Genomic DNA, 17,795 nt, shown 5'->3' on the forward strand with positions numbered 1-17,795 from the left:
CACACAAGTATGAGTTATACCTGTAATACAAAGGGACAGCCGTGTCACACTTTGCGTTCCTAGGAGAACTACATTAAGGTCATGAGTGACTGTGGAGTGATCAGCTACTTGCGTATTTATTTCATGAGCAGGCTTTTTCCATTGATCAAAGCAACTGGAACATATTTCGACGCAAATGATGGAGCACCAGTTTGTTGTTGGGTTTAAAGTAAGTACATAAATAATGCAAGTCTCCTGCACATTTCTTTCTCGCGTCCTAAGATGCTAAGAAACGGTTAAGCACTTTCCATGCCGTACAAGTGGACGAGATCGTAGAGTAGCCCTGGACGGGAGGCCTTCAAGCCGAGTGGATTAGAGCAATGGGGAATTATGTGTTTTGCACTAGAACCTATCGCCCCACACGGTCTGGGAGTCGAAATCACAATCGTACGATCGCCAGTGCATTTTCCCAACCGCCAGGGCATGCAGCTTCCTAAAATATGAGCGGAGCCTTCAACCAATTCTATTCTAGCTGTGATCAACAGTCATCACTCTTATGTAGGACTATTGGACACAATGTATCTTCTTCAGTTTGGTGCTTTTTGGGTGGTTGTTTATCACGTGCCTTCCCTGTTGCTTTTATGGCTGTCATTGCTGATGCGCTCGACGCTCTAACATTCCAGGACGAAGTTTTAAACTACTACTACTACTACTAGTATTAGTACTACTACTAATGCTTAGTTTTTTTTTAAGATTGTATTTACCATTTCGTCAAATGACAAATGCAGTTGAACTGTGTTCACCTAAATAAGAAGTAAGATTATTGTTTAAAAGAACAGAAGAAAAGGAAATTCTCTATTTACGAAATAAAAAAAATAATAAATTGAACTACTTATATCCACAGTAAATAAAATATTTATCTAAAATTCGAAGAACTTTTGCCCGACACGTCTGACTCAGTCAACAGTAAGTAAGAATAAAAATAACAACAACGAAATCAACAGCAACAGCCACAACAACAACAACAACAACAACAACAATAATAACAACAACAACAACAATAATAATAATAATAATAATAATAATAACAACAATGATAAAATATAAACTCAAATAATAAACAAGAAACATAATTGAAATAAAAAATACCGTTTCAATCGAATATTTGGTTTCTGGAATTCACTTGTAATATAGTTTCGCCCATTATCTTCCTTGTTTTACAGAAGTTTGCGTTATTGTGATATGATTGAATTTCTTTTTTATGTTTTCACTATTTTTTTTTTATATATAATTTTCAATTTCTTTTTACCTATGTAGACACTGTGGAACTTTCCGTCTTATTCATTCTGTTCATTGTAGTGTACTTGCCTACAAATTTGTGTTTGTCTTTGATTGTTAGCTTTCTTATTTTCCATTTTCAATTTGGGCATTTTTGTTTCACCATCATTTTATTTTTATTTTTTATTTTTATTATACTTTTTATTTTTATTTTTTATTTTTATTATACTTTTTATTTTTATTTTTTATTTTTATTATACTTTTTATTTTTATTTCTTTTCATTTTTGCCCTCCCTAAATTTGATTAAGTTTCTGTCCTCATTTTCTTAATCAATATTTTTTCTATATTTTCTGCAATTTTTTCCTCCTTGGGATTGGTTTTTAATATTTTTTCCTTCCAGTTCCGTCTGCAAATTTCTGAAATTTAAATTTCGTTTTTTTTCTCTTCTTTTTCATTTTCTTTTTTACTCATGTTTTATTACTTTTATTTTTTAACTTTTATTAGTTTTTCGCTCCCCTTTTTTCCCTGCTCCACTTCGCATAATATGACACTCTTACTCAGCTATCTTTTAATTATTCAAACACACAGAGACACATAGATATACACAGACAGACATTCCTATTCATATTGCACAAAAAGAAATACATATACATACACGCTGTTTCTCCCTCAACAATTTTGCCTTTCAATCTACTTTCCTTTCTTTTTTCAATTTTATTCAATTTCATTCTTCTTTTTTCCTTTACACCGGAACACACAAATATACAAATATACGCAAAGATATATAGATATACACCTACATACCATAGGCAGATACAAACATATATACTAATAGCAATATAATGATATATATATATATATATATAATATATATATATATATATATATATATATATATATATATATATATATATATATATATATATTATATATATATATATATATATTTATATTTATATATGTTTGTATATGTATATATATATATATATATATATATATACGCGTATATATGTTGTTGTTTTTGTGTGCTTATATGTTTAATGTCACACTTGCTTAAGTCTCACTTTATTACTCACATATATTCATTTACTTTCAATCCATACACACAGCTGTACTTCCTATTCCGTGGTCCTTCATTTTTGCCCTACATTCTAGTGAACTCTCCTACTCCATTCAAGATTCCCACTTTATATCACTTGCTCTTTGTACACACATACACGCATACATAAATATAATATACGATATATGTATAAACATATAAGCATACATATGTGTGTTTGACTATCTCCGTCTGTCTGTCTGTCTGTCTGTCTGTCTGTCTCTCTCCATATATATATATAGGCACAGGAGTGGCTGTGTGGTAAGTAGGTTGCTAACCAACCACATAGTTCCGGGTTCAGTCACACTGCGTGGCATCTTGGCAAGTGTCTTCTGCTATAGCCTCGGACCGACCAATGCCTTGGGAGTGGATTAGGTAGACGGAAACTGAAAGAAGCCTGTCGCAGATATGTATATATATACATATATATATATATATATATATGTGTGTGTGTGTGTGTGTGTGTGTGTGTGTGTGTATGTGTGTGTGTGTCTGTGTTTGTGTGTCTGTGTTTGTCCCCCTAGCCTTGCTTGACAACCGATGCTGGTGTGTTTACGTCCCCGTCACTTAGCGCTTCGGCAAAAGAGACCGATAGAATAAGTACTGGGCTTACAAAGAATAAATCCCCGGGGTCGATTTGTTCGACTAAAGGCGGTGCTCCAGCATGGCCGCAGTCAAATGACTGAAACAAGCAAAAGAAAAAAATAAGAAAAAAAAAAAATGTGTGTGTGTGTGTGTGTGTGTGTATGTATGTATGTGTAAACGTATGCACAATCATATAATTCGAATCTATACATTTTCTTCTCTCTTTCATTTCTCTTTCCTTGTCAATGTCTCTTTCCCATACTTTCATTCATTAGGTTTTCTCTATTTCTATCTTTTTCACTCGTTTACAAAACACACTCCCAAATCTCTCCTATTTCTTCTTTAACATTATTTCGTTATTTCGTCAATTTCTCCATCATTACACTCTCCCAATTCCGCCGTCCGCCCCATCACTTCTTTTCCCTAAAATTCCTTAACTTTCCCTTCAGTTACCTTAATTCATTCACCCCTTATTCCCTACCAATTTTACCACCTCTTATTAGCTTATTTTTTTCTCCCCTCCTGCAATCTTATTACCATTCTCTGGTAACATTTTCTCACATTCCGCAACAACTCTCACAACAATTAACACAGACTTTACACTCGCACGCTCATACACACAAATATGTATGCGTGTGTACGTGTAACATACATCCAGATTCTCTCCACCCCGACTCTCTCTCTCTCTCTCTCTATCTCTTTCTCCCTCTCTCTTCATCTTTTGCTTTCACCTTTTTTCTCCTGCCACATATTATTTCCCTTGGCATTAGTAGGTCTTTCTTACACTAAAGTTCATCACGTGAGGTATCATAATATGGATCTTTTCGGTTTGAACGGCAGTTTTTTTCTAGCGGTGTCATATGAAATTGTCACCCATAATTATGACCCTAGTATCGATCTATTTTATTTCTATCTGTTTTAGGGTTAGGGCTAGTTAGGGTTACGGTTAGGGGTGGGGGGAAGTGTATCTTTTTTTCTTCAGAAATATAAATAATCCCAATCTGTTTCTTAAACGAGGGACATATTCATACGGCACAGAATGTTTTCAACTCAATAGATGTCATTGATCGGTTGAAATTGCAGAAATTGAAGAAAAAACAACAAATATCTTACAAACTATAGAATTTTCTCAATAAAGCCAAGAGAAAAAGATGTTTTATAAACACATTCTACCAGTATACGAAGTTTAAAATTTTTTAGTTACCTAGAAATTATGTTAAAAACTGCCGTTCAATCCAAAAAGTTCCCGTAATATTTCCCTCGTGGTTTCGTAGCTGTGTTTATTTTTGTTGTTATTCCATCTGACGTTTTCATAGTTATATTAAATCATTTTGGTTTTCCTTGCAATATTGCATCAGTTATAATACTGATAACTAATATAGGCGAATCTCCTCCACCATGGGCTGACAAAAGATTCGATTAAACTGACATAATTATTTTACTGGCACAATATTTTATCGACTCTGGAAAAAATGAAGAACGAAGTTGACTTCATAGTGAAACTTAATGAAACATAAAACATTTGCTTACAATTGCGTATTTTCTCATTAGATCCCATTTGCTGACTACACCGAACAAGTGCCTTCTATTACGGTCTCTGACCAAACACTGTCTTGTGATTTCAGTTTGGTAAGCGGACAAACTTTGAATACTCTTTGGAGAGTTCTTTCTCGTTTTTGCATTTTAAATTTCGTACGACTCATGTCTTTTGACTTAGATGTCTTGAAAACAACTTGCACATGCAAGTGCTACCAGTCAAAAACTCCGCATACCGGAAGCCAGCAAGTGTATGGGGTCATCAGGAGAGAATGCGCGCCGTTTCGGGGCCTACCTCTCGACGGCATCAATGTGCGCCGGCCCCGCTCACTGATATGAGGCCCCGCTTGCTAGATCAACTGGTTATTAAATAAAACTCAATATCCTTCTAGCCATCGTTCATCGTCTCTTTTTAACTAAATCCAGTGGCAAGCCTTCACTGTAGTTTGGATATCGGTCATGGTGGTATTGACTATACGATGAGTTAGCATTCAAGAAGTAAAATACGCGTCCATAATATCACCAAGTGTCCTTCTTTCAAAACCTGATGTGTTACATGGCCTTAGGAAAGTCATACTTAGCACAGGCATTATACAAACATGAATAACTCATCCTCAAAATATCAACAATAATTACAATACTTTTGACAATAACAATACAATTTAAACCTATCTTATCGCCCGTCAAGGCATATTGCGCATCATAATAATTAGCCTGATGGTGTCTCACTTGATATTCGTCTGTTTTTCCTTTCTTCATATCTCATAGGAAAGCTATTGATGATACGCAGTATTATTTTATTAGAAGATTTTCAGCAAGAATTGAAAGAAATTACCAGCAATGCAAAGCATATTGATGGAATATTTCCCAGAAATGATGGCTAAATTTTCGGAAAAAAAAATTATTCCCCAGGCGCATCAATATTTTTCAGGAAAGGTAAAGAAACAGTTTCAAAATCGCAGGGAAGATCCTTAAGACTGTCATTTATAGCGAAGAAGCAGTAAAAATAATGAGAGCAGTAGAAAATATAAAAAATTATGCGTCGATAGAGATTCCTAGAAATAAAATATAAAGCTTTACGTCATTATAAGATTGCAATTTAATTTTTTGAAGGATTCTAAAAAGGAAAATGAAAAACTGAATGAATAAATAAAAAAAGTATTTCCTTAGATTCACTGTAAAACATGAATAGAAGAGAAGCAGGTGAGTTCTTGAACAGAATATCCTTAGAAAGAGAAATGACATCCATCAATGACACTCATATAAAAGATGTACTATCTGCAATATATATAGAAAATGAGATTAAATACAGCAGCAGGTACTCATAGTTTCTCGATAATTCTCTTAAATCTGCGTAGTAACGATCTATTGAAACCCCTTCAAACGTGGATTCAAAGATTTCGTACAAGTGATAAAGATCGGCAGCAACAAAAGAATTCTTACAAAAGTTACATTGTACATAGAAGTGCAAATAGACGAATTACACCATCTTGCATACATATATCTTTTATCAGAATTATCAGGGAAATATTTATCGGGAGAAACTGCATATGATTTTAAAAGAAGAATACCTTGGAAAGCGATGCTGAGAAGCCGGGTTACATAACGTCTCTAGCAGCGAAGCTAGATTCAAAATTAGAAATCAACCGACCAAGAGTAGATACAAGCCGTCTTACCCAAACTTTTGACAAATTTCAAAATTAAAGATATCAGAATAACATATATCGGAGCGTAACCCACCAAACAATTACAGTAACAATTCTGAATACATGATCCTCTTCATCAGTGTGTGTGTGTGTGTGTGTGTGTGTGTGTGTGTGTTAATTAAGTTCAAACCTAATAATGATATTTTCATAGAGCATTCAATATGTCTGTTTCAGAATATTAAATGGAGTTTAACAGAAAACGCATCTCTTTCTCATAATCCTCTTCAATTAATACAGTTCAATATATATCTACTGGTTATGGGTATTCGGCTCCAATTTGTCTATGTCTATGTATGTATCTGATGGTCACCCTGCGTTACAGTTGACTGATTCCCCCAAGATGCTGCTTGCCTTGCCTCGGTCAGCTGAATGTTTATTCCATTTTTCCTGAGGGTCCGGTTCTGACTGGAAGAACAACCCAGTTAGTTAACTCGAGAGTGACCCCAGCAAACAGAGTAGGATATAGTTGTTCAAGTGTAGGAGACAGTTAGGATATAGTTCTTCAAGTTAAAGCTTTGAATCTCGGTGGAAACCTTTTACTTCAATCTTAAAGTTTCATTTCTTGCTCCGGTTCGTTTTATTGAATTCAACATATCAAGTTCTTTCTTTGTAGCGGTTTATTATAAAGGATTCGGTTGTGAGTTGTATTTCTTTATAACATATTTTCCATATTTAAAAGGGATTGTGCTGATGTTTTCCCTATACGCTGATATAGAAGGATAATTTAGTACTTTGGATATTTGTGGGGCACATATCCAGATGTTTACTCACAGATGCTTTTCCTACTCATGGGTTCTCGACGAATCTCTTGCTTGTGTAGCATCATTCTGTCCCCCAGAGTTCTACCTGATTCTCCCATGTAGTTTCCACCCCAACCCACTACATTTGAGAATATAAATTTAATTTCCCGATGTACAAAGAAAATGAGTTTCTATGGTACTATGACTTAAACTCATACGTCGAACGCGCACAGAAGTTGATGTTGGTTCCACAATTAGGTCGGTTATATTTTCTTTTTTACACGCTGGGGCTTCAATTTTGATGGAGATTTTGGCACAAGTAATTATCTTTTTCGAAGATTTAGGTTGTCCTTTAATTCTCAGTATTGTATATGATTTGAGCTTTTAATTTTTATTCACAAGTTGATCATAAATAGATTTATATTCCGATAGATAATGTTGCACAGCCCTGTTTTTCCTGGATTGTATGTTGATACATACATTAAAGTGCTGAGTGTATCAGTGGTTTATATTGGATGTGTATGTTTTTTGTAAGTTCATTCCCCTATTGATTAAAGTGACCGGGATATATTCTCTCTTTCTCTTTCTGTTTTCTCTTTTACTTGTTTCAGTTATTTGACTGTGGCCATGCTGGAGCACCACCTTTTAGTCGAGCAAATCGACCCCAGGACTTATTCTTTGTAAGCCTAGTACTTATTCTATCGGTCTCTTTTGCTGAACCGCTAAGTTACGGGGACGTAAACACACCAGCATCGGTTGTCAAGCGATGTTGAGTGGACAAACACAGACACACAAACATATAAACATACCCATACCACACACACACACACACACACACACACACACACATATATATATACATATATATATATATTATTGTTATTATTATTATTATATTATACTATATTTTATGTGGTATTTTCCATCTACTATGTATTGTGAATAGCAGAATGCACATATTCCATTATTGGTATTAACATTATTAATAATAATAATACTAATAATATTAATAGTTTTGGTAATTTAATATAAAGAACTTTGGACTTTGTATATGTACCCATTGATGTGGATGTATTTGTATACTCCGGTATATATATTTGATTATCTATAATCTTATGTGTATGTATATTATTTATATACTTACTATATATATATATATCATATATAATATATATATATATATATATATCTTATATATATATATAACTTATATATATATATATATATCCTTGTGTATATGTATTTTGTTTCATATTTATATTTGCATTTTATATTTTTATAACAGTACTTTATAATCTCTGACGAGGCCTTGAGAATAATATATATATATATATATATATATATATATATAAGTAACACATTTTTAAGTGCAAATTACCTCAATACATATGACTAATATAGGCACAATGAGATACATTTATCTACAGGCTGAAACAGCAGTAAGATCCATTTTATATGTATTATTTTATGGTATTATCTTTTATTCTGTTTTATTCTGTTGGATTTGGATGTTCCTATTTAAGTAGTTAATAAATAATATGAATTGGTATTATATGTAAGTTGATGATTGAAAGGAATCTGTTCCTCCATTTTCTTATTTGTATATATATATATATACATATATACGATGCGCTTCTTTCAGTTTCCGTTTGCCAAATCCACTCACAAGGCTTTAACGGCCCGAGACTATAGTAGAGGACACATGCCCAAGGTGCCACGAAGTGGGACTGAACCCGGAACCATGTGGTTCGTAAGACAGCTACTAACCCCAAAGCCACTCATTTTAATAATAAATTTTTTAGTTCTTGGAATCTTTTCTCCCGGTAATTGAAGTACAAGAAATCTATTCGTGTGTTTTTATTTTATTTTTACGACAGTCATATGTCGCCATTCATCGTTGGATAATTGTGGATGCTTTTGGATTTGTGGATGGCCAAACAACAGTGAACGTCTCTTGTCAGTCCACTCCGTGCAAAGATAACGAGTCACTTCACTGTCTGTTTTACAAGATTCTGTCCAGACGACTTCTCGTTTGTTTCACTTTTGATATTCCTTCATCATTTATGCATCTCCTAAAATTAAAACTATATACATATATATATATATACATGTGTGGTGTGTGTGGTGTGTATGTATGTATGCATATATATATATGTATGTATATATATGTATCTATATATATATAATTATATATATATTATATATTATATATATATATATATATACCGGAGTAAACACATAAATGTGAAACAAGGTGGTAAAAAGAGTACTCAAATAATAGAGGTAGAGTAATATGCTATATTTAAAGCAGCAGAAATTCAACAAAAGCCGTTACTCGGAGTTGCACGTTCCCGTTTGTCGGACAATTTTGTTAAACATTTATTCTCAGTATTGTATATGCTTTGTTTTATATTACTAAAATATATTTGTTTAACAAAATTGTCCGACGAACGGGAACGTGAAACTCCGAGTAACAGCTTCTGTTGAATTTCTGCTGCTTTTAGATAAAGTATATATATAGCTTCTTTACCAAACACATGGTTCCGGGTTCAGTCTCACTGCGTGACATCTTGGGCAAGTGTCTTCTACTATAGCCCCGGGCCGACCAATGCCTTGTGAGTGGATTTGGTAGACAGAAACTGAAAGAAGCCTGTCGTATATATGTATATATATATGTATGTGTGTGTGTGTTTGTGTCTGTGATTTTCCCCCAAGCATTGCTTGACAACCGATGCTGGTGTGTTTATGTCACCGTCACTTAGCGGTTCGGAAAAAGAAACCGATATAATAAGTACTGGGCTTACAAAAGAATAAGTCCCAGGGACGATTTGCTCGACTAAAGGCGGTGCTCCAGCATGGCCGCCGTCAAAATGACTGAAACAAATAAAAGGGTAAAGAGTAAGGATTGTATATATCTATATATATATATATATATATATATATATATATATATATATACGCATGCGCACACACACGCATTTGCACAAACGATACATTGATATATATACATCTATGTACCGGTGGATATTTTGGATATTTAGCATGCATCTATTTATACAAGGTTTTGGTTTTCTTATGAAATACTTTTACCACATCCAAATATATTGTGTGCTAATATGTTTTATATGCCCTCGCACACACACACATATATATATATACACTCATACACATTGAGATATATCCATATATATGTATATATATTTATAGACTAGTGCGTACCTATATATATATATATATATACATATATATATATGTTTATATATATATATATATACATGTATGTATACATACATACACACACACTCATATATATATACATACATATATATACATGTGTACATATGTATGTATGTATATGCGTAGCCCTGAGTGCGATTCTGTATGCAATTTACGTTTCGTATACATCTACAATAGACTTATACATACATACATACATACATACATACATACATATATATATATATATATATATATATAATTATATATATAATATATATATATTATATATTATATATATGCAGGAGCATTTCTGAAGCGCCCTCTCCAACTTAATTCAAGCGTTTTATACCAAAAAGGTCAAAGTTTTAGTCGGAATGTCATCTGGAGCTTGGGTGGACTGTTGACTGTGTGTCTAAATGTAAATTTACGTTATAAATCTAAAGACACTCTATAAAATGACAAAGTAGCCAAGTAAACTGTTATTATCTCTTCCTTGATATAACAGAAATTACACTAAATTATGGACGGCCTTCCAGAAAACTAGAGCAGGAAAGATTTTTCTTTTTTATATTTACACTTTTTACTCTTCGTTCATTTTCTGTCTCCCACTGTACTTTCTCGAATCCTGTCGCAATGAATTGAAGAATACATACATAGATACATGCATGCATACATACATATATACATGCATATATACATACATATATAGATACATACATATAGACATGATGATTGCTTCATCTTGACAGATGATACAAACATGCATACGTGCATATACACATCCTTCCTGAAAGGAAGAATTTAAATAATTGATTACACAGTTCTTACATACGTAGTATACGTACACACATAATTTTCATATGATACATACACACATGCCATGCATACCATACATAGTATCACGTGGCTTACTTGTTAGTGGTATTTTACTTTACGATCGTAAGACTGTGGTTTCTTTTCCTCAATTGGGCGTTGCGTTGTTTCCTTGAGTTCAGCCCTTTAGTTTCTATGCTCCACTCACCTGGCAAAAATGAAAAAACTTGCAACGGAACGGCGTCCCGTTCCTGGGAGTGGTATATAAAATCTACAGTGTGGCTGTGTGGTAAGTAGCTTGCTAACCAACCACATGGTTCCGGATTCAGTCCCACTGCGTGGCATCTTGGACATGTGCCTTCTGCTATAGCCCGGGCCAACCAATGCCTTGTGAGTGGATTTGGTAGACGGAAACTGAAAGAAGCCTGTCGTATATATGTATATATATATATATATATGTGTATGTGTGTGTATTTGTCCCCCTAGCATCGCCTGACAAGCGATCCTGGTGTGTTTACGTCCCCGTCACTTAGCGGTTCGGCAAAAGAGACCGATAGAATAAGTACTGGGCTTACAAAGAATAAGTCCCGGAGTCGATTTGCTCCGAGTAACAGCTTTTGTTGAATTCTCTGCTGCTTTTAGATAAAGTATATATATATATATATATATATATATATATATAGCTTGTTTACCAAAGACATGGTTCTGGGTTCAGTCCCACTGCGTGGCATCTTGGGCAAGTGTCTTCTGCTATAGCCCCGGGCCGACCAATGCCTTGTGAGTGGATTTGGTAGACAGAAACTGAAAGAAGCTTGTCGTATATATGTATATATATATATATGTATGTGTGTGTGTGTTTGTGTGTCTGTGTTTGTCCCCCTAGCATTGCTTGACAACCGGTGCTGGTGTGTTTATGTCCCCGTCACTTACCGGTTCGGCAAAAGACACCGATAGAATAAGTACTGGGCTTACAAAGAATAAGTCCCGGGGTCGATTTGCTCGACTAAAGGCGGTGCTCCAGCATGGCCGCAGTAAAATGACTGAAACAGGTAAAAGAGTAAAAAGAGTAAAGAGTAATTCAGTGAGCCGAGCTTATGAGCTTATAACACTGGAATGATGGTTGAACTTCTTTGAAATATATCATACTCTCTTTTTTACTCTCTTTTACTTGTTTCAGTCATTTTACTGCGGCCACGCTGGAGCACCGCCTTTTGATGCGTATACTCGTACCATACTTACCAGAAGTTTGTCATTTAAATATAAATGAGTATGTCGAGATATGCAACTTTATGCATGAGAATACATACACAAAACAAAACATGTATATCTGTACATATCATACAAACAAAAATGTCTTCTTGTTTATGATGAAATTTCAATAAAAGAATCTTGGTTCTAGGTTATAAACCTGCTCTTTCTTCATTGGACAGAAATGTTGAAATGAAACTGAATAATGACATACATAACATACATACACAAACACACAAACAAACATGCATACCAATAAACAGACAAACATACCTATTTCTTTATTACCCACAAGGGGCTAAACACAGAGCGGACAAACAAGGACAGACATAGGTATTAAGTCGATTACATCGACCCCAGTGCGTAACTGGTACTTAATTTATCGACCCCGAAAGGATGAAAGGCAAAGTCGACCTCGGCAGAATTTGAACTCACAACGTAACGCAGACGAAATACCGCTAAGCATTTCGCCCGGCGTGCTAACGTTTCTGCCAGCTCGCCGCCTTAAGACAAACATACCATGACATTCTTCATATTGTTTCTGTCCTGCTTATTTTGGCAAAATTCCAAAGGCTACATGATAGAGTCGGCAACTGCTACAGAGAGCCATTACTCTCGCTCTGGCTGCGCTGATCGTCTATTTTAACAATGTTTCCAATATCATAACATATAAGCAGCTCTTAACATCATTTTAATCTGACGTCGGAATGAAATTTGTTCAAAAGATGTTCTCATTTGATTGTTGAACGAAGATATTCCACAGAATCCAGAACCTGTGCGAAACCAAAATCATTGTTTATTAAAGCACAATTTCACATGCTATAATTGTCTTGGAACAAACATTATTCTGTAGGCAAACGCTAACAATCTTATTTTTCCTTTATATCTAAAACTAACGAATATGTTATTGAAAAAATTATTAAAAAGATATCTGATTGTAATTCCTCAAGAATGTAATTATTTTGGTTTTTAATGAAATATCTCAGTTCATAAAATATTTATTCAGTATGTCAGGGGTTATATCATGCTGAGGATTTCTAAAAGGAATAAAATAGTGCTATACAGGATTACCATCTCTAAATGTTTTGAAGCATAATAGGGAAGGAAATGCGAATTCTATGCAACATTTTTCAAATTCCGAATCGTCTTATAACACGTCGTCAAATATTACCACCATGGATACCATACGATCCACTGAAAAAGACTGGCAATCGTATCGATTTTGGATAAGAGTGAATCAAGTTACCCGATAACATCCGGTACTTCAAAATCAACACACAAATAAGGAGAAGTGACTTCAACAAAAGCACCGAACTTGTCAGGTGTGACAATCCCAAACTGCAGTGTACAGTTCCCTCACATTCCTGAAACTGTTTCCTTGATTCTTCACTTCAGCTTCTCTGCTGTTCCCTTAGAATTATACGGTGAAATCTGAAATCGCAAATATTTAATTCTGTTTCTTCACAAATTGTGCTCTTACCTATTTCTTTATTGCCCACAAGAGGCTAAACATAGAGGGGACAAACAAGGACGGACAAAGGGATTAAGTCGATTACATAGACCCCAGTGCGAAACTGGTACTTTATTTATCGACCCCGAAAGGATGAAAGGCAAAGTCGACCTCGGTGGAATTTGAACTCGGAACGTAGCGACAGACGAAATACTGCTGAGCATTTCACCCGGCGTGCTAACGTTTCTACCAGCTCGTCGCCTTCAATTGTACTCTTACCGACACGCAGTCCATTACAGATAGTTACACTTTTTATTCCTGTATATCGCCATCATTTGTGCTTCATACTTACTCATCCTTGAGAGACGCAGAATACCTTCATAACTGGAAATATTTTGAAACAATCATCATAGGAGCACGGGAAGTGGGTGTCACGCGATTGTACGATTGCTTGCATAGGTCTTAAAATATCTGGACGAAAATTCATAGCCAAAGCACATATAACACAATGTCATTGCTGTTACTTCGGAGGAAACAAGAATGCTGCCCTTACCAATTCATTAATATTTTATAGCAGGAGTACATCTCCCATGTCTGGGTCTATATCAATGCCAAAGACAGAAATGTATTAAACGTTTGACAGAAGAAGATCTTATAAAAGATGTGAAAATATCTCAATAAATCGATTCGTATACAAACGTAAATTACAGTTGCTTGAAATGAAACATCTAGTATTGAAAAGTTTGCAAGACGCAACGAAACTTTTAGGGAAATAAAAATAAGAAAAAAGTGGAAATTTTTCCGGTGTGTGTGTTACGTAATAAGGCACAAAAATACAATGACTCTCCCCAGACACAACGGAATATGCTTCAACACACGAACTCATATAAAGAATCTTGCAAACCAAATCCCAAAACGAAATAATTCCCCCAGATAAAGCTTATAGCAATGTCAGTTTTTTTTATATCATGTAATGTAGTTAACAAAGTAACCACCTTACCCAATGACTTCCCGTCAGTCGAGGAGCTGTCTGAAATTTTCCAGATGTGTACATGCAAGCTATTGTTATTGAAGCAACACATTAAAGGTATCATACTCACCACTTCCTTAGCTGTTATAATCTTCAAGTATAACCACCCGTTATAGCTTAACTCTTAAAAATAATTGCCTACATTCCAATCGCGCAAGTGTAGAAATATTTAAAATGCTGTGAATTTCGCAACGTCTGTGATATATTACACATTTATAGGACATCAGTCTCACTGATATTACACGAAACTTACATACGAAATTCTCGTAAACAATTCAAAAGACTACATTTAAAACGCTTCCTATACGTATACATGTGATAGGTATTAATATCTGAATGCACACAAGAGTAACCTGCTCGAATATATATGAGTGTATATATATATATATATTGGAGAACAGATATGTACACATATACTGTGTATATTTTTGTGTGTACTATTTACGTAATTTGATATCTTATGTAATTTTCTTTCACACTTTGTTATTTTTCTGTCTGGCAAGGTTCGTTTTAATTTCACTATCTTGAATTTTTTGTGCAATTTCGATTTTTCAAATGAATTTTCTTTCTCTTTTTTTTTTTAAAGTTTCTATGCGTCTAGACTAAAATTATAATATTATTTATAAATGTAACAGAAATAGTTCTGCAATACATCGTCATTAGTGATCTTAGAATATGCGTCTCCGCTCTGCCAAAGAAATATTTCTTTCTCAAACATGGCGACATATCTGTTTGAATGACACATTCTTCGAATCTTTTATTCATGTCGCCCTGCTTATTTATTTATCAATTCTCGAAGAGTCATCTCTGCAATGAAGGATGCCATTCACTCATCTCACCGTCTATCTTTTTGTGGAAGCCTCTTTCCTTCTCTCTGTCTCTCTGTCTTTCTCTGTCCCCCACTCTCTCTCTCACTCACACTCTCTTTATCACTCTGTCTGTCACGCTCTTTTTATTTCATTTAGTCGCAGCACCTACCTGCACGTGCTCTTTGTCCTTCTGTCTGACTTAAATATATACATGCGTGTTAAGGCGGCGAGCTGGCAGAAACGTTAGCACGCGGACGAAATGCGCAGCCGTATTTCGTCTGCCGTCACGTTCTGAGTTCAAATTCCGCCGAGGTGGATTTTGCCTTTCATCCTTTCGGGGTCGATAAATAAAGTACCAGTTACGCTCTGTGGTCGATGTAATCGACTTAATCCCTTTGTCTGTCCTTGTTTGTCCCCTCTATGTTTAGCCCCTTGTGGATAGTAAAGAAATATATATACATGCATACAGACAGAAGCACACACGGACACGCACGCACACACGCACACGCACACACGCACACGCACGCACACACGCATACACACAAACACCCACACATATGCAGCAAAGATGTTGACAAAGCATTCTGTGAATTTTTTTTTATTATTACTGAACCAGTTCCACGTTTCATGACTTTTAAATAAAGGAAAATTGAATGAATCCCGGGGCTAAACGGTATTTGTTGGGACTAAATATCTGTGGGTCTTTGACAGACATAGCTTGTGCGGCAGTTCTTCATATTTGATTCGCTTTGCTGTTGAAGTAAGCCGACTGTCTGATTTTATGCTTGGCTGCTTTTTGTTTCTTTGTTTGGGTTAGTAATTATAGAGTGCTCGTGACGTCGGAAATGCATCTGGGGAATTGAAATGGTTGATCTTTTAGTGAGAGCAAAGCCGATTTGTCAATACCAAACTGGTGGTATGTATTTACTTTCTGTATTAAAAGTTTTCTTGGAAACTATTACAGTTTCAAATTTTACGTGTTTGAAGAATTTAATCGGTTAATGATTTTGCTGCCGTCAAAGCGCTCAGTTAGTTGTTTTATCCAAATAAATTTGTAGGTGAATCACTCCATGAGGTCACTACTTAATTTCTAAGTTCCATTTTGCTTATCAAAAGATTTGTTAGAAGATTTCTAAACAACGAATTTGCGTTTCAGTTTTAAGCAACCACAACATGCTTCTACGATTCGTTGCTATACATTATGCAGTCGTGTATATTTTTTTTAATAAATTCAATTTTCTTGATTCGTCCGTATTTGATCTGGAGTTTTTAAGCAAAAAAAAAGTAAACTGGGCAGGTTTCAAATATTGACGCTCTGTTTCCTGTACACATGTCTAATTGTTCGCCGAAAGGAGTTTGTCTAACAACAGGATCTTTGTAACTAATGCCTAGAAATAGTGAGTTTCATTTCTGCAAATGTAATCTTTGTTACGAAAATAGATAATCTCAGGTAATGTGAGATTATTTAGAGTGAAGATAAATCCTGATTTAAATTGATGACTTCTACGGGATTACTGCAGACTCCACGTATTAGAATTGAGTTTCAGGTAAGAAATTTGGCTCTGATAAGAATTTCTTTTGGGACATGCAAATTCTATCGCTTTTAAAGATTTTGAAATTTTGGAATACTTTTTCTCCTTGTTGTGTCTTCCTTTAATAATGCGATATTTTGAAGAATAATATTGGGCGATTCTGTATCTCTTATGTTGTATGATGTGATGTAAGCTAATATAGATTTTGTATATCAATATTGTTTTTTCTTCATAATTCTTGCATGTCACGTGCGTTAGTACTACTAGCTAAACTAAAGTATAACAACTCCTGCAAAGACATATTAAAAGATTAGGGAAGTCACTGAGATGACTGCCTTGTATAGTCGAGCCATATGTTTCACCAACTTATGTATATATATATATATATATATATATATATATTACATAGACAGATTGAGGGATAGATAGACAGATCTATATATATATATATATGTATGTATATGTGTATATATATGTGTGTATATATGTGGGATGTGTATAGATAGATTATCTGTAGGTAATATCTGGCAATATTTGTTCTGCTTGTGTTTTTCTTGATGCGTATAGTCCGTGTATTTGCGTAAACATTGATTAAAGTAAAAATGAATTCTGTGGAGGAGGTCAGAACAGTGCTAGAGGAGTATTTTTCGCCACAGACATGCAAAATTTGGAGTTTAGCAGATAGAGTGAAGAACATTGTAGAAAATGAAGGAGAGTATATTCCAGAGAAGAAGAGATACCCGGCGTTGCTTGGGATTAAAACGGAATAC

The sequence above is a fragment of the Octopus sinensis genome, linkage group LG7 (assembly GCF_006345805.1).
Source record: "Octopus sinensis linkage group LG7, ASM634580v1, whole genome shotgun sequence".
Lineage (NCBI taxonomy): Eukaryota > Metazoa > Mollusca > Cephalopoda > Octopoda > Octopodidae > Octopus > Octopus sinensis.